This window comes from Halictus rubicundus, chromosome 12 (assembly GCF_050948215.1).
Source record: "Halictus rubicundus isolate RS-2024b chromosome 12, iyHalRubi1_principal, whole genome shotgun sequence".
Lineage (NCBI taxonomy): Eukaryota > Metazoa > Arthropoda > Insecta > Hymenoptera > Halictidae > Halictus > Halictus rubicundus.
The window spans coordinates 8,842,449-8,865,264 of record NC_135160.1 but is presented as its reverse complement, the minus strand read 5'-3'; the positions used below and the strand labels follow the sequence as shown (position 1 = coordinate 8,865,264).

General features: G+C 46.4%; 1 protein-coding gene and 1 long non-coding RNA gene across 6 annotated transcripts in view; one reads left to right on the top strand and one right to left on the bottom strand.

Annotated features, from left to right (window-relative positions):
• The window catches only part of LOC143359663 (uncharacterized), a 148,751-nt gene that overhangs the window by 99,245 nt on the left and 26,690 nt on the right, over positions 1 to 22,816 (top strand). Inside the window, exons 1-2 of one of the 5 annotated variants that reach the window (XM_076797782.1) lie at positions 11,744 to 11,884; positions 13,365 to 13,425. The exons of 1 other annotated variant lie outside the window; for it this stretch is intronic. The gene's annotated coding sequence lies outside the window, so the exon portion shown is untranslated. Of the gene's footprint in view, positions 1 to 11,743; positions 11,885 to 12,495; positions 12,999 to 13,173; positions 13,426 to 22,816 lie in introns of those variants that run through there. 3 more of the 5 variants (XM_076797780.1, XM_076797781.1, XM_076797783.1) reach the window with 3 other exon arrangements.
• LOC143359673 (uncharacterized) lies at positions 6,973 to 12,999 on the bottom strand. Its single transcript, XR_013083145.1, has 3 exons — positions 12,896 to 12,999; positions 8,235 to 12,304; positions 6,973 to 7,512 (listed from the first exon to the last, which is right to left on the bottom strand). It is a non-coding gene; the product is annotated as an uncharacterized LOC143359673 (long non-coding RNA).

The window sequence follows — 22,816 nt, the reverse complement described above, 5'->3', positions numbered from 1 at the left end:
CTTCCTGGACGGTTTCGCATAAAGGCTGGCCATAGGAACGACTCCGATTATTCAGCTACGCGGGTTATTAAATACGAAAGAAATCTAATTCCCTCTCTCTCTTCGACTTTTACTACATTCCCCATACTACTCATACTTAATACTTCCTCGTACTACTTCCTCTGGACGGGAGTGGGAGAGGGACTTCCTCTCCTTCTTCCTCTCTTTCTGGACCGTCGCTTCTCAGCTCTCTGTTTCTGGTCGCTCAATTTTTCTCTCTATCTCTCCAGTCTCTGTGTGGCCGCTAGCAGACGGTAGACAGCCCGGGAGCACTCGGTCACCAAGGTATTCTTGTCTCGTCGCGCCTTTCACCCTCGATGATCTCAGCGAACCGCGTTCCACGGGAACGTGTCTCATCGGCGGGCGAGCCACTCAGCGGGGCTGAGCCCTCAAAGGAGAACGAAATTCCGCGAGCGGAGTCGCGCAGTCGCGACCACCCACGCCCTCGCCGCGTCTCCCAATTCTCCTCGGCTCTCTTTGTCGGGACGAAATTTCTTCTCCGGGGGCACCGTACCACTTTGTTTCGACGCACGCCGACCGAATATCTATATCCGAACCCAGACCTCCACGGCCTGTCCACGGGCCCCGGTTACCTGTCCTCGCAAAATACACGCTCAATTTGCTTCGAACTCATAGGTGTCTTGATTGTTCAACCGAGAGAAACAAGCTTGTTCGCCGACCACGACCTTTTCGGTTCATTTTTGCTTCCCCGACTTTCACATTTTTCGTTCTTCCGATCAAAGTATTTTATGGAACGGAAAAAGATATGGGATACTGATAATTAGACCGAGGATTTTTTTAAAAAATAGATGGCACAGTTCCAGTGTTAGTTAAAACCAAGCGGTAAAATGGAAGGTCGCTGCAAACGCGAGCTTTCGATCGATAGAACAACCGTTTCGCGTTTCCCGGTGACATTTATTTGCGAAGGCAGTGATGACGTCGCGGGTATGTCGAAACTCGCGGGTAGGAAACAGGGTACAGCTTCTCGATAGCACGAAGCGAGTGTATGGCGAACGGATCTGTGGGAAATTCCGCCCTTAGTCAATTTTCTGGCCATCCGTCGTCCCGTGCGGTCGCGATCGTGCCCGGCAACGAGGGAATTACGGGAAACTCGATTGCGGGTACGCTCCCGTTAATTCGGGGAGCGGGTCGCCGCTGTCCATCGATAATATTCTGGTCGGAGGGCGCCAGAAACGACCGCGAGCCTCTGTTTCGCAGCCCGATTACAAATTCTACCCCTTCCGAGCGAGTTTCTTCGGATATCTGCCACGGGAAAGTGCCAAGATCTGAGAAATCTCGAACAAGTTCGCATAATGTTGATAAACGATGTTCAAAATAAATTGTAGACATTTTATACTAGGTCGTCCCATAAGTTCGTGCCGTGGATATGTTTGTATTATTCACCATTGAAAAACCGCAGAAATTTTATAGTGACGGTATGATGTCTTCGCCAAAAAGGTGAGAAGAGATTGTGGAACGAAAGGGTGATTACATATTTTATTTTTAGAATTTAAATGGTGCAAGAGTAAACGGCACGAACTTATGGAACGACCTAATAGTAATTATCGCGTAACATTGAACTCGGACATTCTAAAGGCAGAATTTACTAAACATGGCTGCTATTAATTTCGCCCGTGTCCAGATGAAATACTGTTGTTCCGTTAACGGCATTCAGCCATTAAGCTAAATGAACACGGTCAATACAAATTGTCCTCTCCATTCGGGAAATTATCGACAAGAAAGAAATCGCAGGGCGAACGGTTGATTATTGGCAAGCAGTTGGAAATTATTCATCTAAGAAAGGATTAAAGACAGCGGAACGCTGGCGATCGGTACGGAAGTTATTACTAATAACAACTGAAAGAAGCTTACGAATCTCTTCCGGAGCGTTGCCGAGAGAAAGTTTCGAGCGAAAGAAGTTCAATCAGGGACCTGAAAGAAATCTTTTCTGTTTCACCATCGAATCACGAACGCGGCTCATTCGCGATCCTCTCGCAGTTCTTGCGATCAGCTCGAAAAGAAGTTGTTAGCCGGCGCCGGCGAAACGGGTGAACAGGGTGAACAAGGTCACCGGTAATCGAACCGACGAGCGTTCCCCTCGCATAATATTCCCTTTCGATAAACGGAAGGATTCCCGCTCGGAGCCCGGATCTCCGGATAAGTGGAGGAAAAGCTCGGAATCGGTCGGCCCCCGTACGAATTTTCCAGCGGAATTTTTTCCTCTTCTCGCGCGGCGGACGGAGCAGAGAATCCGGCGAGAGATCGTTTCGGCCAGTAGGTGTGTGTTTCGAGCTCTCGTTTCCCAGGGCGGGCACGCGATCGACCCGCGATGCCAGCTGTCGTTGATAAAGCATCGGTTACAAGCCCTCCGGAACGAAAGTTCGGAAATTACGTGAGCCGCGCTGCGAGCGAATTTGCTTGAGTCGCGCGAACTTCTCTTCCCAAGTTGCGGAACCGAAAGAAAGACTTTCGGACCGACGTCTCTCCTAATTGCCGAACATCACCAGGCGCAGTAATACTCCATCAAAAATATGTCGCGACCTTCTGGAACTGAACCAACGATTTTTGGATTTTTGGATTTCTTCGACCAATCTTAACCCTTCACGGTCCGGAAGTATTTCAAGTTTACTTCCCTTTTCATACGAAGAGAAACTGTGGACTCGACATTTTTATATCCAGTACAGAAAGGAAAATATTTATACTTTATTTTCTTTTTATTCTTGCCGCCATATTCTCGGCATTGGACCCAGTAAGTAAATTGGTCTGTTAAGGGTTAATTGCCAAATCGCGTATCAATGGTCGGATCTAACCTCAGAAATATGTCGCACCCTCCAGCAGAATCCTAAGCAGAGACAGGGAGGAAATTCGTTGGTACTCGCGCTTGGTCCCGGGGGTTGTAAATCTTTCCGCCTGTCACCCCCTCGAAAAGTCAACGCTCCCGCTGCTGGAATATCGTCGCACGCCTTCCTGTCACGATTTCTTAACCAGACTTCGGCTTTAGGCGAATAAACTACCGCCGCGAGCATTTATAGTCGGACACGGCGCCGTTTCTCTATTTGTTGTCTCGCACGGGACGACACAGGATTTAGGTATCATGTTGCTTATTGTGCGCGGGGATCGGCTGTCTCTTGGCGAGGGCAAACGTCGCTGCAACTTCGCTGTAACAGTATCGTTTAATAGTAGGTTATTAGAACGTTGAGTGCAGATCAGCTTATTTAACCCTTGAGCGACACCATGTTTACTCTATACCATAATTCGTAAAATAAAACTAGTACTTGTAACGCTCTCATGATGAATTCAATCTGCAAAATTGCATCATCATATTGCAAAAATTGCAATATTTCACAATTTTGTCATCTAGAATTCCTAGCAAAGGTGCACTACGACTGCTACAATTTCCAAAAGGAAAACCAGAAGCTCTAGCCGTGAAAAAATTGTTGCACCACGTTCGACCATTATTTCAACATCGCGCCTAAATTTCCGCGTCGCGCTATGTCCACCGGTGCTCATTACAGTCGCCTCCTGCGTCGCAAGCTTCCCAAACAAAGCAGAACTTTGTTTAAACCAGCATGATCCGGTGACACCGCGATCGGGCCATGATAAATGCAGCAGCGACGGTTCTCGGGAACTCCTAATTACCGGCGCGGAGGGGCGAGAGGAATGCTCGATAAATTATTCGCACAGTCTCCCCCAGGTTTTCAATTTTTACCCGAGTCTGTTTCTCGTTTCCGTCGCGTCGGCGAGCCGGTAGTGTACATACATCGATCTCGGTCCCGTGTGTTTGTGCGGGAAAACGAAATGCGTCAGCGGCGAATATTTCCGTGCGAGCCGTGACACTTAACGCATCAACGTGGCCGCCAATTACGCGAGCTAATGGGGCCGTTCTGATTGCATGTGGCCCGGATCCGCGAGATGTTCAGCAAGCCGCGAAACCCCGGCCGCAATTTCCTCGACAAGGGAATGAAGAGAGGAAAGAGAGAGAGAGAGAGAGAGACAGAGAGAGGAGAGATGGGCAGGAGAGAATGACCGTGATTTTCATCCGCGAGTTATCGACCGGAAATTTGGTCGCGAGCCTCCCGTTTCCCTGTAGAACAGCGGCGAGACACGCGCGGAAAAATTGCTGCAAACTCCCGAACGCAGAAAGGACGGGAATAATCTCGCGTCGCTGTGCGTGGATTTCGTTTAATTTCCGCGTCGGATCCAACCTATCCATCTAGAAAATACCGCTCGCATCCCCCCCCCTCCTTTTCGTTCTCTGTCTCTGTTTCGAAGCCCGCGCGATCTGTTTATCAATCTTGCAGAGCTTTTACAACGATGGGGAAAATCGTACGAGAGTTCCACTCTCGCGAATTCGTTCACCGTCGACGCGCCGGATAATTCACGGTGATACCCCGATACTTGAACGTCGCCCCTCCTCCTCGTTTACCACCGATCGTTGCTACAAGTGTTTAGGGTCGCTGGAACGGTGACGGGCACATGGAGCTCTGTGCAGAATATATTTTGCGTTTGGTGCAGGGAATTTTGCTTCGGCATTTTTGCACCTGTTTTGCTCCAGTAATTTTAGTGGATCCCATGTAATACGTCGATACTCTATTGTTTCCATCTTTCAAATTTTTGGTCGTCTCAAATTGTTTCCAACTGCAGTTCAATTTGTCCTGAATACAGAAAATCTGTAGTCTAGTGGTGAATAGATTGGTGCGAACTATAAATTTTTAGCCGAACTGCACTGCACGTTTATACTTACAACATTGCTCTTATAAGAACTAACTTACTGCGCCTAGAAAATTATATAATAATTCTTAGTAGCAAATTCGAAGATAAAGCACAAAGCGTGTAGAAATTTTGCTTCGGCATTTTTGCACCTGTTTTGCTGCAGTAATTTCAGTGGATCCAATGTAATACGTCGATACTCCTATATTATTTCCATTTCCAAAATTTTTGATCGTCTCAAATTGTTTCTAATTGCAGTTCAATTTGTCCTGAATACAGAAAATCTGTAGTCTAGTGGTGAATAGATTGGTGCGAAATAAAAATGTTTATTCTTATAAGAATATTGAAATATTCTAATATTGCACTCACGACACGCCTAGAAAATTATATAATAATTCTTAGTAGCAAATTCGAAGATAAAGCACAAAGCGTGCAGGAAAACGAAGAACGAAGCGCACTGTCAGGACTTTATAACGCGATACGCATCGATCAGAATACCGAGAACAACCTAAGGGTCCCCAGATCGTATTATTATAGCGAGCATCCCCTAATCGACGGGGTGGGGTCGTAAAAGCCGTCCCCTTACCGAAATCAACGTCACTGACCATCCCCAACGAAGTTTACGGATCGGATTTTATTACGCGTCTCGTAAATACGAGAAACTATTTTCGACAGCGACCCTTCCCGCACAAGGGACTATTGTTGGTAGTAGCAGTGACAAGTCAAGGTGTATCTGCATAGTTACACGCGTTATCACGGACACAAACAGCGTCGTTGATTCCCGTTATCATCCGCGCCGTATGTTCTCGAGTAGCGACGGTATTCTGAATATCTAATCCAACCTTTTCCGAGGGCTCGGAGAATAAACGGTAATGGGAGACACGTTCCACGTTGGCGCTATACCAGTTTTATAAGAATGTTTCTATCTTCTCCGAAAGTTTCCGACTGGTAATTCAAACTTGGTTGGAACTCCTCCGCAGTCCCCTGTGAATTAAAATAAGGTGGTTTCTTCTTTGATTCTTATTTAATAATGGAGAACGGCGAAGCTTTAATAACGGAATGGAATAGCAACAAAGTGGATGTTTTGCTGTCTCTGACGAGAAATTTTTACCTCGCCGTTACGACCAAAGTTAATTGTTTTGATCCTCGACCAGTTGCGTGTTTTCAGTGATATGTCTCATTGACAAGTTTTGTTGTTGTCCCTACGGTGTCAAACAAATTTGTTTATCCATTAGGGTGTTCGTAAAAATCTTTCGTACCGGACCCATTTACGTCGCCGAAAGCGTTACAAGGCTAGAGAACTTTCTAATTAGCTCCGAGGAATCATCTTCGATCTAAAAGTCGTCACCAGCTACAATATCAGAGGGTAGTACAGTGTTTACTCGATATATGTCCAAAACACGGGTCTAGCCAGAGACGTATGTCGGTCAGGTGGTACTATTCTTTAGAGGCCTCGGTTCATGGCCCCTCATACCCCGCGGCAGTGGGGATAGTTCTCGGTCTTATATCGGCTAGGCATCTCTGACATATATAGAGTACGTACAATCTAAAATACAAAATACAAAAAATTTAGTCCACATACTAAATCACGTTAGAACTAAAACAACTTGCTGAGCACTCCTCACAACCCTAAAAGGAGCGCTCCTAAAAGGGCCAAACCCTTCCCCAAAATAAACCCTCGGCTCCAATCCACCAAAAACCAAGCGCCACGCGTTAAATCGCGATCGGGCGTCCAAACAAGTGTGAAGAGCATCGATTCCTCGTTTTTGTCCAGCAATCAGGGCCCCCAGTTTTGCGTGAAGGGAGCTGACCATTGGAATGGTGGTTCGGCGTTGGTTTGTTCTGGCTATTGTCCTCGCGATCTCCGGTGCATCGGATCGCGAACAGAGAAAGAGCGAAAGAGAATGAGGAATACAGAGAGAGAAAGAGAGGAAGAGAGTGGTGATGAGAACGGATACGATTGGGCGGCTGTATCGTGGTTACCGATGAATTTCGGTTCGACGGTTCTCGGCGCAGCATAGTGTCGCGCACCCGTGCACAACACGTGGCCGATTCGCGGAAGCATGTTGCGCGATGTGCAGCGAGCTGCGCAAATTCTCCGACCGCAGTGGGACTCGGCGCGTCCCTCGCATCGGTCGCGAGCGCATCCTCGTCTCCTCTCTCTCTTTCTCTCTCTCTCTCTGTTCTCCGGGGGAGCTACGAGCAGAAGCCGAAGAGGATCGAGGAGAAGGAGGGAAGCTCGTCGTCGGCACCGGTTAATCGGCCGCCCGCCGCTTCCTCGGACTTACTCGAGCGTCTGCGCGGCTCGCGGCCGGAGCTTCTTCGGCACGCGAATTCGAATCGCGAACCAGAGCGAGTCGCGACGCTCTTTCGCCAGTTCGAAGGACGCGCTCGACGTTGTTCCACCTTCTTCGCTCCCGACCACCTTTGTCCCTTCCTTTCCGGTTGCGCGGAGGGGGTTTTCTGTGCACCGAAAAGTTCGCGTCGCGGAGTGACTCCGTTTTTGAATATCGAGTGGAATCGTGGCTCGAAGTGTCGTCGCTTTGGCTGAGAATGAGTCGCTTTGTTCGCGGGCAAATGTAACCCTTTCTTCTCGGCGTAGAAATTGCTCTTCCGGGGGGAAAGAATTTTTTCGTGTTTATTCCGTTGTATCGAGTGAAATGATGGTTTCGTCGATGGTGTCGCTCCTATACTTTAGACATCTTTAAACCTTTCTTGGTGTAGGTATGATTCGGTTAGAAAAAACTCATAGTGAGTGAAAAGCTGTTTTATATATCCAGTGGAATGCTAGATGAAAGTCGAAAGTTCGGGACTACGGTCAAAATCGAGATGTTCCCTTTTTTCACCTTTGGAGCCCTTTCTGTTTAGTGTAGGAACGCTTCTTTTAGACGAAAAGATTCATCGCGAGTGATACTGTTCTCTAGATTGTGTGAAACGCTAGATTGAAGTCGAAGGATCGTGGCTGTGGTCAAAATCGAGTTGTTCCAATTTTTTTTCTTTTTCGTGACACCTCTAACTCTTTCTCTCTTGTGTGCCTCTTTTGAAGGAAACAAAGAAGTCGCGAGTGATACTGTTTCGAGTTAAATTCTAGGTTCGAGTCGAAAGGTCGTAGCCGCGGCTGAGATGAGCCGCTTCCTTTGTTCGGACATCCTCGATCCTTTCTTCACCGCGTACGAATGCCCCTTTTGTGCGGAAAAATCCATAGTCGATACTGTTTCGAATATCGAGTGAAACAGTGATTGAGAGTCTATAGGAAAATCCGTCGCGAGTGGACTGCCAATTTAAAGTCTAAAAATTGAGGTCGTAGCCCTGGTAGTCCCTTCGCTCCCTGTGCCCCTAACCCTTCCATTCCACCCTTCTATACAAATTTTTCTTCAGCACGATAAAATCAATCGCGAGTGTTTTGTTACATCGAGTGAAATGCTAAAGTCTAAAGTGATATCGGTAGGAATTCGCGATTTTTCGCGTCTCATCGATTCGAAGACCAGTGCAGTGCCTCCGAGCGTAAGTTGGATCGTGATCTGCCACAAGATCGTCGAGGTCCTTAACCCTTTGACTACGGTTGCGCTTGATCTCGAAACGCGCCGGTCGAAGTGAAACAACATTTCCGGTGGATGCAACAACCGTCATAACGCACAACACGATCTCGTACAAAATACCGAACGAAATATGAGGGTAATGAATGAAGACGCGCTAAACAATTCTAACATCGTCCAGCTTTTGTCACATAGTGAACATCTCAAAATCAGTTCGTTTAAGCGACTAATCAAACGATTAAAGTCACAAGCATGGAAACCAGAGTTCCCATTCACGTGACAAAGCAAGCACCAATCCTTCACAAAAGAACAATTAACCCACTCGAAGCTAATTTAACTCCAAAACATTTCTTCCGGCCTGGAAGGGCCGCATTATTTCCACTCCATATGATTTTGTTCATTTCCTGGGTGTGAAACTGACACAACGCGCTTCATACAACACTTAAATGTTTACGATCCTTAATAGTACCTAATTCCTTAGAAGATGAAACTATACACTACTTTATTGCATACCTATTGTACATTCTCAAATAGCTACATATCGACAACAAGATAGAATTTCCTTTCCGTTTGAAAGAATTTAATAACATCTTTAGGGGTTAAATACGAACGAATTGAACGATTATAAACAATATTTTGAACAACGATCCACCAATTTTCAGCGACGCCTCAGAGTCGCCACTCGATTGATAAGGGTCGAAATTCGGTCCAACAAAGAGAGTCTACAGCTTCCATTCAACAATCACAGGTCCCAGAACAAAACCGTGAATCCACGCATCTGGCTGAAACAGATCCACCAGCAACTGTAAACAAAGACACACCGTTACTCTCGTTATTACCATCTCGCATTACTCGTCTTTCGCCAGAAATCCCAAGAAACCCTCTAACCGAACACACCCGAAACCGCCGCCCGTAGTCAAAGGGTCACGAAGAGTCTGCGGGAAGCTGTCGCACACCGTTCCGTGAAGCAGAAGATCCTCGAGGAGCATCAACAGCCAACAGATGAGTATCCTTCGCTAGCTGACGGTCGAATCCGGAGATTCGGCACGCGTGGTTTGTTTGCGGCGCGTAAACGACGCATTGTTCCGTGTCTTGCCGCGCGTGTATGTGCGTGTGTGTGTGTGTGTGTGTGTGTCACGCGATCACGCCGATACCGAGAGAGTGTGTAGATTCAGGCCGTAACAGAGATTCGCATGGAACGGGGCTGAAGCCGGGCGCGTGTTTCGCGCGCGCGTTCTGAGAGAAGAGAGCCGGCGCGGTAGTCGCAGGCGAAAACGGGCATTGTTTGTTGTCGTTGTGATTGTCGTTGTCGTTGTCGTGCGGTGGTTGATCGTCGGGGACGCCTGCTGAGCGACCCGAGCTCAGATCGAGGGGATCAGACGAGAAAGAGAAATACCGGCCGTAGAACAGATGCGATTGGCACGAAGCCGAGAGTCTCGGACCGTCTCGACGGAGATGCACCAGGACGCGCCGCGAGCTTCCTCTCACCTTGCTCTCTTGCTGTCTGTCCGACATGTTATCTTCAGTCAGCCTCTCTTCTTCTGCTCCTTACTATCTCTCTCTCTCTCTCTCTTGCTCTCTCACTCTCGTTTTCTTTGTCCTGCACCCGCGAAATCGCATCGATCGAGGCCCGTAAGAATGGACCAGCCCTGGCACGGGCTTCGATGCGCATACAATGTCAAAGCTGTACCTAACTGTGCGCTCAGTGTTTCTCTCGTTGTCTCTTCCGGCCAGGCAGCTTTTGTTTTCTTCGGTCGCCGTCACAGGCGATCGCGCACCTCTCGACGCTCTCGCGTCTCTCTATCGCTTCTCGCTTCTGGACCACCGACGAGATATATCGCACCGACTGACTCTCTCTCTCTCTCTCTCTTTCTCTCTCTCCTTCTAACACACAGCTTTTGCATTTCGACGCTTTTGTGCGCGCGATATTGCTCGCCGAGCGATGCCTTTTGTTCCATCCGCCTCATCCTGCCTTCCGTTCTTTTCGCTCCGTTTCACCTGCTGCTCCTGCTCTGCTAGCCGACTGCTCTGCCCCTGCTCTCCATCAGCTTTCGCTGCTCCATCTCCTGACCGAAGAACATAATTGTTACCCTCGACAACCGGCTCCCGTTCTGTAACCGTGTCTTCTTTCCGACCCAGCTCGATGGAACACGCTACCTCGACGAAACAAGCCCGGGGATGTGGCCATCTCGTTCCTGGAGACCGGGAACATCTCGATGCCAAAAGTTAGGGTCGCTGGTTCCGCTGTCTAATGTTGGTTGGCTTTGCGGCTAGCTCGTATTTACCCTCCGCGAACGAGGAGTCTAAACATTTTCGCTTGCTACGGGTTATTAGTGTACCAGTTTCGGCCATTTGGATTAATTATACGAAGAAATGCATATATCTCGTCTTCTCGATCTCGCGACTGAAGAATTTTTATTTTGCAACAAGTCTTTCCGCAAACGGTCCAGTAATTGCGAACGACGGAGAAATTCGAATCTCACTGGAACCGTGAAATAAATCGTAGAGCGCGAACGGTCGAATTACTATTATTCCCGTAGAGGGAAAACTGTGGAAATCCAGTGTTGCCGAGCGAGCTGAAAATTAGGTCCAATTCGAGTCAGCGGACGCATTCTGTGCAAAACAATTGGAAGGTCTGGAACAGTAAAAAAGGCGAGACCAGTGAATGAAACGGCCACCAACGACGGGGGAACGGATCCAGCAAATTTAATGACGAAACAATCGACGCGAACGGCGTCAGTGAGTCCGACCGCAAAGATTCGCAGCGCGTCGGTGTGGCGGCCACCGTGGTTGTAGATCCTCGATCGTTCCGAATACAGGTCGTACAAATTCGCGTAAGCAGTTGGGTGGATTCCCTCGGAATGGTTTAGCACGCCGGCAGACACATTGTCGAGCGAGTCACCCGGAACGAACGGGTTAACGAAACTTGGCACGGCCCTTCAGGCAAGATCTCCTATTCTGCTACGGTGGATAATTATTACGTTGCCTCCCCTAAGCGATTTTAAATGTTGCGTCCGTAGTAGACGAGCGGTTACCTCAACAACGGTCTTGAGAAAAATATACTGCATTTTTAAATTCTTTCCCGCGTTCATATACGCCTGAAAAACGAACGTGTTCAATCAGCTTCTGAGCAGGGTGGAAATTGATCAAAATAAACTTTTTTAAAGTTGTATCCTGCATCCTGATTTCTGTGCATACTTTGCATTTGCTTCCTTTTCCTCATTACTAAATGTGTCCATTAAATAAATTACCCATCTTCTTCTTCTTCTTCTTCTTCTAATTCTTCTTCTTCTTCTTCTAATTCGTCTTCTTTCTCTTCTTTCTGGCAGCAGCGAAAATAAATAACTAATTTCGGTTCCGCTACACACCACCGTTTTTGTTTGATAGGTAGGATTACACGACGGAAGTGGCCTGCAACTAGCTTCAAACAAGTGTTTGACGCTTATACAGGGCCTGGACAAAATAATGGAAACACCTCGCGTACTATGGAAAGTCTTTGCTAGTTCGCGACACCTTGTAGCTTGAACTGGTCTCGACGTTTTATGAGTTTCGTAAACGGAAGACTAGCCGGTCTTCTTTTAGAACTTTCGAAACTGCTGGTAAATTCTGTGCCCGTATATGATACATCGTTCCACACGAGTAATTCGAACAGGTAGTTCTGCTGCGATAGATTTTAGTAGAGTCCTGTCGATCGAAGTCAAACATTCGCACGAAACCGTGATGGGACCTGTTGGTTTTTAATCATTTTTCTGTCCAACTTTCACGGACATATTCGCGACGTGTTTCTGATTAAAACGAGACCAAACACGGTATAGTTGCGATCACATTTACTCGTTCAATCCACGACATTGTGGAACTTCTGTTATCCGAACTAACCGAGGAAATGAGTGTTCTACTAAATCGGAGATTAAACAAGTAAACGTGATTCAAATTCGGGCGCGTTTGGCCTCTTTTCAGTCAGAAAACTGTCACAATTAACCCTCCATCGGCAATATTATTTTTTCTTTTATTCCAGGGGCCTAAATTGTTATTGTCCCAAAGGGTAAAAAAATCTGAAAAAATTCCGAGATATATATTGAAATCTCTAGTTTATTATTTATCAATTGTACATTAAAGATAAAAATTCGTAGAGTTAAGTGGAGGCGATAAGAGGTCAAAAAGAAGTTTTGTTATTAAATTCCAACAGTAGTGGGGAGAAATATTGTTCCAAGGGGTAAAAAAATCTGAAAAAATTCCAAGATGTATACTGAAATCTCTAATTTGTTATTTATCACTTGTACAATGAAGATAAAAATTCGTGGCGTTCAAGTAGAGTAAAGTGGAGCCGGTAGGGGGTCAAAAAGAAGTTTTGTTATCAAATTCCAATAGTAGAGGGGAGAAATATTGTTCTGAGGGGTAAAAAATCTGAAAAAATTCCAAGATATATACTGAAATCTCTAATTTGTTATTTATCACTTGTACAATAAAGATAAAAATTCGTGGAGTTCAAGTAGAGTAAAGTGGAGGCGTTAGGGGGTTAAAAAGAAGTTTTGTTATCAAATTCCAATAGTAGTGGGGAGAAATATTGTTCCAAGGGGTAAAAAAATCTGAAAAAATTCCAAGATATATACTGAAATCTCTAATTTATTATTTATCAGTTGTACAATAAAGATAAAAATTCGTGGCGTTAATGTAGAGTAAAGTGGAGCCGGTAGGGGGTTAAAAAGAAGTTTTGTTATCAAATTCCAATAGTAGAGGAGAGAAATATTGTTCCGAGGGGTAAAAAAATCTGAAAAAATTCCAAGATATATACTGAAATCTCTAATTTATTATTTATCACTTGTACAATAAAGATAAAAATTCGTGGATTTAATGTAGAGTAAAGTGGAGCCAGTAGGGGGTTAAAAAGAAGTTTTGTTATTAAATTCCAATAGTAGAGGGGAGAAATTTCACGGGAAATATGCGCATACCTTGCGCATCAGTCTGAAGACTGTTTCCACTGTTCCGTCCAAGCCCGGTAAAAAACGGTGATCATGGTGCGGCCGCGGCGTCTTTCTCCAGACGACGGCCGCGCGTCATTCTCCTTTTTCGTCCGCGCAGGATGCGAGTGGTTCCTCCTGCGGATGGTGGTGCCGGGACGGCGCTTCTAGCTCGGCCAAAGGTAATCCTGCTCATTCTCTCGCCTCTCTATCGATTCGTCAACGCGCGGAGAGAGCCGGAGAGGCGGTGGGTCAAACGCGGTGTTCAACGTTCGCGTTAACGTCGGCGCTCGAGCCCGACAACTCGCCGAGGAAAACGGAGCATTGTTGCGCACCGAAAGAGAGAGAGAGACCCGACCGACTCCTTTCATCCGCGACCGCCGCGGATAATTGCGAAATCCTGTACGTGGGAGGAAACCGGTTTCCGCGGACGATCGGCCCGTTTCGCGAGCTACGCCTCCCATTAATCTGCCACGTTTCCCCCTCTTGCGTCGCGCTTGGAAAAATCGCCAAACGAGGCTATTTAGCTTGCTTCGCTCGCGGAGCAGCAAATTAGCACGTTAATTCTTTGCAGTCGGAGCTATTTCCACTTCAAAATTCGGACGTTTCGTCTGGTCTGGAATATGCTCGTCAGACATTTTTTAATTTGTTCATATAAAAGTAGTTTACCAATTTATGGGAATTAATGGACTGCACCTTTGTGCGAAAGAAAAATTGTGCGCATTCGTTGCAGGAGTGTCAGAGGGTTTCCAGTGTAATCGGAAGTCGTCCTTTCGGAAATATTATCTTTCTTCTTTTGGAGTTATTTTTCAAAAGGACACGGCTAACACCTCAACAGTGAAAACTATGCGAAAACTGTGAGTCGTAAATGTTTAAAAATGGAGGAAGGAAAATGGTCTGAGCTGTTTAGCCTCCGTTACCCGCTACAAATCGTCGTTGTCTTTGTGTACGTGGGTTTTTCATCGACTTCCAAGGCTCCGCGAGGCAAACGACGCGTGCGAACATGCGAACACGCTTCTCCCAGCAAATATTTGCCAGAATTTGCAAAGTCGATTCGAGGATTGGGCCGCGAGCTTCGCGTCGACGCGTGCGGAAGTACTGTTCAGAGACCGGAAGTTGCCGAGTTACAAACTCAAGGGACACAATCCCCACCAGAGCTTCCCACGTTGAAGTGTCACCGTGCTAATGTTTCACTTCAATGTGTCATATTAACACATATTATTGACCGGCGATTGTCTCATAATTTTCAAGTTTGGTAAAATGATTGTTTCTTGTATGACGCGGCACTTGAAGGGTTAATTGACTGGGTTAATTTGGGAAGGTGAGTGACTGGAGAAGTATAAAATAGAAAATGAGTTTGATTGAACTTTTCGATAACTTACGATCCATGTACAGTACGATAGTCTTTCGACAGAGGCTACCGCGAGTGTACGCGTTCGCAACCACCCCCAGCTCACCTCATCATCCCCCACGGAATCCACCCTCGCGGCACTCGAGGCTTTGTCCCGGCAACGGACTGTTTGCTGTACCCGGCAACCTGGAAACCAAGCTTTCCGCCCGGCGCGGCGGAGGCGTCCGCGCGAAAAATGGAAGGTCGCCGGCCGTAAGTAACGCGGGCTTTCTTTCCGACTCGCTTTCCGCGATTAGCCCGGCTATTTTCTGCCCGCCTCTCTGCGACATCTGCGATGGAACCCCTATTGTGGTTGTCAGCGGTGGTGTTAACTGTGTAATTGAAGAGGGAATCCTTCTCTATTCTCGTTCTGTTTGGTACTATTTTCAATCTTTATAATAGGTGGTTGTTGTAACACTACTACGTTTGTGTGGAAGCTGGAAGACTGTCGGACAAGATCATTTCAGTTTTGTAGGAAAATAGAGAAACCTCTCGATAGATAGAGGAAAAATTGCCGAGTTTCGAGGGGTTACTTCGAGTCGATTTTAAAATGTGTTCCCGAGAGAATTTTCGAATGTTTAAAACCTGAAATTGAAGCTTAATGAACGCACTTTGCGATAGGTTAATTCTGGTTTCAAGGAGAAATCGGAATCGTATAAAAAAAATTGGAAAATCGCGATCACTAACTGGGACGTAAGAGTTTGGATGTTGAGGGGTCGTTTTGAATCGATTTTGAAACTTGTTCCCGTGGAAATGCTCGAGCTTTTGAGAGTTTAAATTGAAGGTAGAAAACTACTCTTTCCGATAGGATTATTCCCGTTTCACGGAAAATTCGATATACTATTAAAAAAATTAATAAACCCCGACCGACTGCTCGGAGAAACACGATTAAAAGCGCGTTCCCTTGGGAATTTTCAAACGCTCGCAAACTCTAATTAAAGCTTAAAGATCGCGCTGACCGATAGGCCCGCTAAATCTCCCAGCAATTGAATACGATAGCGAGTTTCAATTCCGGCAATGGGCCGATCAGGCTGGAATCATTATTCGTGCGACGATAAATAAACAGTTTGCGGAATGATAGTCCGGCGATGCTCTGATTCGGTTGGTTCCGGTTCAGTCTGCTCGTTTGTAGCTTCGAATCGTAGCCAACGTTTTGATTTACCGCTTAACATTATTACGCGAGCCCTCTCTATTCGCGCACCTAACGATCCGGCTTTGTTACAATAACTGGCTCGGCCATCGATCGGTGTGTAAAACGAACCGGTCGAAACGCAGTCCGAAAATAACGAGCCGACGAGCGAGCGGTGCCGAGCGGAGCGGAGCGGCGAGAAGAAGCATCGGCGCGGAACCGGACGGTGGGGGGCGCAAAACGGAAGTGGATTAAAACTGTTCGCCGCAAATGCAAAGCGCCGATGGGTACAGCGAGTTTTCCGCGAAAGCTGCTTTTCACGGCGGAAAAACGGGGGCAGTTTCCCTTCCAACTTACCCCCACCTGCGGGCCGCTTTGTAACAACTCTTCGCGCTTTTAACCATTTAGAGCCTCCATGCGCCTCCTCGACGCTTTTCCGCCGTTCCTGACGCGACTGAAAATATTTGCTTATCTTATTCAACGCCCACCTCCTCTCCCCGCGTCGCCGTCGTCGTCGTCGTCGTCGTCGTCTATTCGGAGATCTTCACCCTTCGCTAATTTCTTTGGACCATTCGCGCACGCCTGGCGCGCGAATCGCGCGCTCTCATCTCGCGCGAATATTCCACAGTGACAGACCTGAATCGACAACGCGCCGGAAAATCTTTGACGCGACCATCCGGCTACGAGGAAACACACTCTGACGTTTTATCCGGGCTCTGCTCGCGGATTCGACGCGTTCGCAACCACCAGTCGTGCGATTTCGTGTCCGTCGCACCCCGCGAAGGCTGACTTTAACGATTCGGGCTGCGGGCAATTGAGTAATGGCGCTTTGAAAGCCAAGGATTATTCCGTTAATATCGAGTCGCGATGGAGATTTCGAGGATAATTGAGCGAACACGTAATTTATTTCTATTACGGCGGAATCGAATGCCATTTCTCTTTCAGCGGCGTTCCACCATTAGCGAAAACGCAGGAATACGAATAACGTCAATTTTAGGTTTCCTCTGAGAAATTGTTAAACCGAATTGCGTGCGTTTAAGAGGTTTTTTGATAGACTTTCTAGTGACGAAACGCATTTTTGTGCAAAATTGTTTTCATTCATTTCCAGGTATAGAAGCTGTACAGACATTTACTTCTTTTCTTAATAATTTAAATCGATTGAAAATAAAGCATCGGTAATTTTAACCAGTTAACTGTGTTTGACGAGTATACTCGTCATGAAGAGATGGCAATATTTTGTGTCATGACGAGTATACTCGTCAAAACAGCTAAATTCAAACAGCGGTTAATTTTTGCGACGCAACTTAGGTACACATTTTTCGAAGAGGTCGCAACAGCTAACTGGTTAAATTCTTGTTTTTACTATTCTAAATGCTGGCTGCACATTTGTTCAAAAAATTGTTACACTATATCGTGCATCCCAGAAAATGTTTTAATTACGAACGAAATCACTGTCGTTTTTCGACAGTTTATACAGAAGCTCTCAACCGTTTCGATTTTAAAAAGACTTGAAAAAATTGCTTGTACGGATTAAAGCATCGTTTAACAGCAACAGCAATCGTAATTCCAGAGATTATCTTGATCGATGCAGCTTAAACGCCTTTTTTATAGACGATTATTCGCCAGGAAATTAGTGAGATCCTTTCGGACGCGGTGCAGTCATTAGAGAGTCCATTAATGGATTAGATAAAGTGTGAACTGTTTCGCAGCTCGCAAAAACCCGCAGAACCCTACTCCCCCATAGATCAGGGTGCAAAGTTCCCGGCCACCTAATTCCAAGAGCCATTCTGCGCTGCGTCCCGGAGCTCCCACGGATTTACGATATTGCAATTGTTATTATGACTCGGGACGAACTTTCGAAATCGCTTTTGAATCGGGGAGGGAGCTCATCGCGCGGCGAGTCGATTCCTTGGCCCGAACTATACTGAAAATAGCGGGGAACGTGTATACCGAGGTTCCTGGAAAATATCTGGAAAGTCACGTCTGTAACGTAAAGTCAGCCTAAGTCTCTGTCCGGTTTGGAAAATGGACGAGCCAGCGTTTTTTACACGCCGTCGTCAGCGATGATCGAACATTATTCGTTTCCCGTGTCCAAGGCTCGGACCTGGTTAGTATAATAATTGATAGATCGTTCTTCGTTCCGGCTCCGGGTCTTCCGAGGCAGGATTTTTCTGGGTAGCTGCGAGGATGCGCCCTGATTAGATGTCGCACAGTGACAGAATCGTTCATCGTTAGCACGGTGATTATGCTGTCGACAGTCTCGGTTCCCTCGGATAGGAATAAAATTCAATTTTCGCGAGCACGTTGCGACCGGGATCAAATTGATTTTAGGCTACGTTCCCGATGGAATTTTTCAACTTTCGGGGGCTCGAATTAAAGCTGGAAAATCGAGCTTCGTGACAGGGCCATTTTGATTCCAAGAAAAATTCGGAAAAGTCACAAAATCCTGACGTATAGCACAGAGAAAATGAATTTTCGGAAGCCACTTCAGAACCTTACTCGCTCCAAACGTAATTTAAAAATATTTAAACATTCTCAGATTAATAAAAATGTATATTCTCATGTTCGGGAGAGTCTGCAGAATCGTCCTACGCAAGAATAATTGCCATAACTCCCACAGTTGAGGCGTAAAACTATCACAAAACTTGCTTAAATTTCTCAGCAGAACCTACGAGAACAATAGCTCTAAGTTGAATAAAAATCGCCTAACGATGGAAGCTGCGAGGGAAGCTAAAATCGGTTTACCAGTGTAATTAGGAGATGGCTTAACCGGTGGGAGGGTCGACGGATCGGATTCCGTTTCTACGGGGACCACACTTAACGGGAATATAATTCCTTGGGATTCGACGCTCGTTATTCGATCGGGCGAGGCTCTTCCGCCCGCGTATCGGTCCGGTGATTAAATTATAATGAACGCGCGGCACGGACGGTATAACTGCGGCACGCTATTCGATATGATACAGCGGAACAATGGCCGCGCGCGCCGATACTTTTATGCGGTGCAGTCGTTCGTCGACAAAAGCGCGAACCCTCGGAGCGTGTGTCCCTCCGTTCGCGGCAATTACATCGATAAAAATCGTTTCGATCGGCGAGCCCTTTCTGTCGAGCCGAATCGATGGCCCGCCAGGTTAATTAGGCAAATTGATTCGTTAAATTAATAAACACCGCCCCGACCGCGGATGGAACTTGTTCCTGTAGGTTCGTCTCCGCTCGCGTCACTCTTCTAAATTAATTGCGGGACGCTCGAAACGAACCGAGGCACCCGACCGTGTGCTATCTGTACACCTCTGCGGATTTTTAGGATGGCTGTGGTGAAACCAACGACACGAGTTTCGCTGATAAAAATCCGCCGGCTTAATTCGCGAGCGCGTCCTAAGGAGAGACCGGTTTTCGCGCATCTTTTTGCGGACGGGAAGCGCACCTTGAATGCTGATGGGTGGTGCTCCGCACTTGTTCATCGCGCTGCGCTAATTTGCATTTCCCACCTAGAGTGAAATGCCAAATATTGATTCAGCGCTTTATTCACGATTACACCGACTTTATGCATTAATGATCGAAATGAATACGGGAAATTCCAAACTGTAGAAACGTTTAACACTAGGTTCACAGAGCGCTAAAAGTCACTGTTTTACATGACTTTATAAAAATAACAGGAACGCGCTACCCACATTTTTAACAATATTTTAAAAATAATATATACCCAAAGAAATGCTAAATAATCTCTCATGTATGCATGCATAGAATCTTAATAATTTTAAATTAAAAATATTACAACCCGTCATTTTGGAGTGTAGACGACCGTTTAATTATCGACAATTAATACGGTCTAATGATGAGACTGCGGATCTTTATGCGAAATAAAAATTGTCTTCGTCCGAGCTGGTTTTCGGGCCTCCGAAAGAAATCGGAATAATGGAGGGTGAGCTCGCAGTATGCGTTTTTGTGGACCGATCGGACCGTGAGGCATCGAGCGGGCGTCGATTGGCAAAAATCGTTCGCTCACCCCTGTCAAGCGAAATTTCATCGTTGAATTTCGAGGGATCAATCCGTCGGGGCTGGCCGGGCCGGTTCGATCGAGGAGGGGCTGTTTGCCCGACGATTTATCGCGTATAGTTAATGCATAGAATAAACGGGAAGGCACGCGGGGGACGGGAGTTTGACTGTCATCGGGCTGTATCCGCGGCCGTTTAATACCCGGAGCCTGAAACGCTGCCTGCCCTCGACGGCTAATTTCCAAGCGTAGTCGCGACAACTTGTCCGGCCTGTGTCCGGCGCGTTTGATTTTGCGATCGTGCCACGGCATTCCCCGTGCCACGCGAACCAGAGCCAATAACATTCCATCGAGACACCGGTAGAACACCGATAGAGAGAACGCGTGCGAGAAAGAGAGAGAGAGAGAGAATGTTGTCGGAACGGGGGAAATGTTTATCGATCCCGGGGCGAAAACATTGCTCAGCTTGTGCATCCTATCTCTCTCTCTATCTTTCTCTCTTCCCCGGCCAACAATTGAAGAATCCTCTCTACGTTCGTCAAGAATTTAATTATTGCGGAACAAGGCGGAGAGAAAGCGGTCCGTAGAAGGCCGGCAGACACGCTTCGATCCTGTACAACCCGAGGGAATTCCCTCGGGCTGTCCATGCTCCCGTGAAATGGTGTTCCGAAGGAATTTCCGCGGCTGATAAAAAGACTAGATGGCAGAGGCGCGAGAAACGCGCCACGCGACGATGGAGAAACTATCCCTCGTTCAGCCAACTCCCTAAGTGCTTCGACCGGGTTATAGTGGAATCGACCACACGCTGGTCCCGTGAACGTCGCTCTCGGAAGAGTTCTGTATAAACGGATCCCGGCTGCGCTCATCAAAAGGGCCGTTGAAAGGCATTTTGCTCTGGATAAAGCCCATTTGTAAAAGGCTCTCGATAGTGTCGACGTAACTTTCCAGAAAATCGTTATGCTCGGCTAAGAAAGTTTCGGTACATTCTTCGAGTGTTGCCTTATAAAGGTGTACACTTTGGAATTTTAATACCGGCTGGCTTTGTTTGAAAAAATTCCCAGAGATTGTCAAAGCGACAAGGTAGGACAACTCGTTCAACAATTTTTCGAACGGTTTCGCTACCATCGTTATAACTTTGAAGAAAATTGTTGTAACCGCTTGACAAAAATTCAGCACATCTTTCAAAAGCTGGTTAATAAATGTACCAAGTTTAAAGTTATAACGATCAGTGTCTCTCTCTCAAACAATTCTTAAAGATTGCCTCATGATCAAAGCCTCAAAGTCTCGAACGCTCCCACTACTACTGTTGTAACTCCGAAGAAAATGCTCGTTGCTCCCCGACAAATTTTGAGTGTACTCTTCGAACGTCACTTAATGATCGTGCCAAGTTTAAAATTCCAACATGCAATACTTCCCTCCGGAAAAAATTCCCAAAACCAGCCTTAAAATCGCAACATCGGACTGGATCAAACCCGGGATGGAAACGGCCCAGTAAATTATTTCAGCAGGCACAAAATCGAAGATTTTCCAGTGATTCGCGACGGGTCCAGGATATAAATAAACCGTGTCTTCTGGTATTGGATTGGACGCGGTGTTCTATTAAGAGAGGTGGGTCGTATCGGGCCGAGATCCTTGCCAGGATCCTTGGATCGGTCTGGTGATATACGGCGGGTTATTTCGGCCATGCTGTCGCGGCTTGTTCCCGTGACCGAAACTCAACGTGCAGTGAGAGTATACTGCGGGTATACTATGAACTGGTTCGGTTCGGGTACTCTCGGTGTGCCTGTTGTTGGGAGGTACCCTAACAACGACCGGACCGATCAGAGCGTGGTGCTGTGCGGCTGGTGACCGGAAACGAGGACAATCGGCGCCATAAATTAGCTGTGACAACATCTTCTGTTCGGTGCCGCGTCTCCCGAGGATCTTGGCCAGCCTCCGCAATCATGATAATCTTGATCGTGTCCGGGCGTTTTTACGAGCACCCGCGGGATCGCGAGCACCGGCATTTCCGGCACAAGGATCGCCGGGGAATTATGCAAAATCGTGCCGCATCCAGCCGGTGCGCGCAGTTTATCTCGACCGGACTGCATTCCGACGGTGGATCCGCTTTTTACCGGTCTACCCTCGAATTAGCTCGGCCGATCTTTGTCCTGCGTGTCTTCTTCTGGGAACTGCGGGGTGTCGCAATCATTAGCATTTCAAAGTTCTAGAAAGTAAGGCGCGAGAAACAGTGATCTAACGCGCGTTAAATCCCAGAGATTCTTACAAAATCAGAGTAATTTAACCCCTTAACTTGTACGCTCGAGTTAGTTCGAGCGCGCTAAACAGGCCAAACTGTGCACCCTCGAGATAATTCGAGCGGCGTTGTATTTTATGCTGCTATAATTTTTCACGCTCGAATATAATCGAGAATTGAAAATAACAATGTGAAAGCAAAGAAAAAAAATCGTTTTATTGATATTTATCATTTACATGGGATTGTAAGCTATAACACTTCCATGGAATAAAAGCACAGTATATCAAAAATTGATTTTTTTTTTGGCCGGTTTTTTAAAAAAAAACTGTGCATTAATTAATGAAACCAAAACTAGAAATTTAAAATGTATTACAGGGGATGCCGACCCTTTTGAATTCGAAAGACTCCAATAAAATTCGGTTTATCTGGATATCTGATAATAAAAATGAATTTCTGAAGTCAAAAATCCCTGTTAAGTCATATATGTGACTGACGTGGCAGTTGACGTGTCAAAGGATCGAACTGCAATACTGTTTCACTGAGAGGGCCTAGAGAATCTTTAACACTACCGACATGACTATCCCGTCAAAATGGCGGATTTCAGATTTGTTTCTCTTACAATTCGTAAAGTTATAGAACTGTTTTTAGTATATTTGTTCAAGTACACGTTACCATAAAAATCCTATAAAATCCGAAAGAATTCTGTTATTATTACAAAGGAAGATACATCAATCTCGTTTAGGGCTCGGTAGTTCTAGTGTTAGAGTAAATAGTGGTAGAAAAGCCGAGACCTCCGTAACAACGTGTAACTGTAGAAAAGGAAGAAT